This window comes from Penaeus vannamei, chromosome 17 (assembly GCF_042767895.1).
Source record: "Penaeus vannamei isolate JL-2024 chromosome 17, ASM4276789v1, whole genome shotgun sequence".
NCBI classification, from domain to species: domain Eukaryota; kingdom Metazoa; phylum Arthropoda; class Malacostraca; order Decapoda; family Penaeidae; genus Penaeus; species Penaeus vannamei.
Genome location: NC_091565.1, coordinates 37,939,719 through 37,942,218, shown reverse-complemented (window position 1 = coordinate 37,942,218; position 2,500 = coordinate 37,939,719).

The window sequence follows — 2,500 nt, the reverse complement described above, 5'->3', positions numbered from 1 at the left end:
CATAAATAAAAGAAGAAAGAGAGAGAGAGAAAAAAGGGAAAAAAGTATTTTATGAAAACACAGACTGATTCAAAAATTATTGGTCCATTTCTCTCCCTTTCTTTGTCTCTGATTCTGTTTCTGTCAGTGACTATGTTTGTCTTTCTCTTAGCCTCTTGTTTTATCTCGTTTCCTCTCTCTCTCTCTCTCTCTTTCTCTTCTCTTTCGTCTCCCTCTTCTCCCCATTCTCCTGTCCTCTCGTCTCTTTCTCTTCTCTCTACTACCCTCCTTCGACTTTCTTTCATTTCTCTTTCTTTCATTTTCTATCCGTTTCTCCCTCTCATTCTAATATCCTCAGCTTCTATTTTCTCTTTCTCTGTCTCTACTCCTTCACTCGGTTCCCCTCTTCCCCCCTCTCCTCCTCTTCATCTACCTTCTTCTCTCTTCTCTCTTCCTCCCTTCTCCTGCTGTCAACCTTTACCCGTCTTTTTTTCTCTCTCTTATCCTCCCTCCCATCCTCCCTCTCACTTCCTCTTCTCCCCCTCTCCCCTGCTTCCCCGCTCTCCCTTCGCTTCGAAAATCTTCAGCCCCCTATTTTTCTCTCTCCCAGTTCCGCTCCCCTCTCTCTCTCCCTCTTTCCCATTCCCATCTACCTCCCCTCTCTCCCTTCCCCTCTAATGTCTTCAAGCCCTATTTTTTCTCTCTTAGTCTCACTCCTCTCTCTCTCTGCCTCTCTTCCCCTCTTCTTCTCTCTCTCTCTCTCTTCCTCCCTCTCCCTACCTCTGTCTCCCTTCTCTACCCCTCCCCTCCCCTCTCCCTCCCTCTCCTCCCTCTTTCCCTTCCCCTCTCCCTCCCTCTCCCCCCTCTGTCTCCCTTCTTTACCCCTTCCCTCTCCCTCCCTCTCTAATACCCTCATTTTCTCACATTTCACTAGGCCTACATGTTTTTGGGACCCGAGTAGCACCTTTTTTCGCGAGCCAGAGGACTTTTTAAAACAGTTTCCCCTCTTCCTAAACTTTGGGACCCTCCGTCTCCCGTTTTTTTTTGAAGTTCCATGTTATATGTTTATACTTTGAGGGTTTAGTAATAGGAAGGTTTGGGGAGGCTTTTCTCTTCCTCTCTCTCTATCTCTCTCTTTCATTCTGTTTCATACTCTTTCTTTCTCTCTCTCTCTCTCTCTCTCTCTCTCTCTCTCTCTCTCTCTCTCTCTCTCTCTCTCTCCCTCTCTCTCTCTCTCTCTCTCTCGTTCTTCTTCCTCCATCCCCCTCCCCCCTCTCTCTATGTGTATGCGTGTGTGATTGTGTTTGTGTGTTTGTGTTTGTGTGTACGTGTACGTGTGTGTGTGTGTGTGTGTGTGTGTGTGTGTGTGTGTGTGTGTGTGTGTGTGTGTGTGTGTGTGTGTGTGTGTGTGTGTGTGCGTGCGTGCGTGCGTGCGTGCGTGCTATTTCTTTCTCACTCACTTCTTTTGAAATTCTTTCTGTATGTTTTTTCCTTCCATGTTTTGTTTCTATCTCTTTTCTGTCTCCCTTGTTTTTTTTCCTTTCTTTCTTTGGTTGTCTGTCTGTATGCCTGCCTTCCTCTCTTTCACTCTGTCTGTCTGTCTCTCTTCCTCACTCTCCTGTCTGTCTGTCTCTTTTCTGTTCCATCTCTCTCTTTGTTTTTGTTTTTTCATTCTTCCTTGCGTTTTCTCCTTCTCCCTCTACCTCCTACCCTTCCAACCTCTCACCCTTCCTCCCTCCCTCCCTACTCCCTCTCTCTATCCCATCTCCCCATCCTCCCTCCCTCCTTCCCTTTTCCCTACTCCCCCTTCCATCCTATCTTCCCTCCCTCCCCTCACCCTCTTTCCTTCCTTTTCCCTACTCCCTTTTCCATCTCATCCTCCCTCCCTCCCCCCCCCCCACCCTCCTTCCTTCCTTCCTCCCTCCTTTCCCTTCCCCTCCCTCCCTCTCCCTCTCCCTCCTTCCTCCCTCTCTCCCACCCTCCTTCCTTCCTTCCCTCCCTCCTTTCCCCCTCTCCCTCCCTCCCTCTCCCTCTCCCTCCCTCCCTCCCATCCCCCCATCCTCCCTCCTCCCTCTTTTCCTCTTTCCCTCCCTCCCTCTCCCTACCTTCCTTTCCCCCTTCTCCCTCCCTCCCTCCCTCCCTCCACCCACCCTCTTTCTTCCTTCCTTCCCTCCCTCCACTTCCTCCCTCCATCCCTCCCCCCCTACACCCACCCACCCTCCTTCCTTCCCTCCCTCCACCCACCCTTCCTTCCTTCCTTCCTCTTTCCCTCTACCATCCCTCCTTCCTTCCTCCCTCCCTCCCTCCCATCCTTCCTTCCTCCCCTCCCTCCTTCCTCCCTACCCTCTCTATCTCTCCATCTTTGAACAGCGAAGTGTTTATGACATGACGAATAATTCACCATACCAGGAATGGAGAGAGAAATCACATTCAAATACATATCTATTCATAAACCGGATGATTATATATATTCATATTTTCCTTATTGCATCACTAATTTATGCCTGTTCATCAACATGTG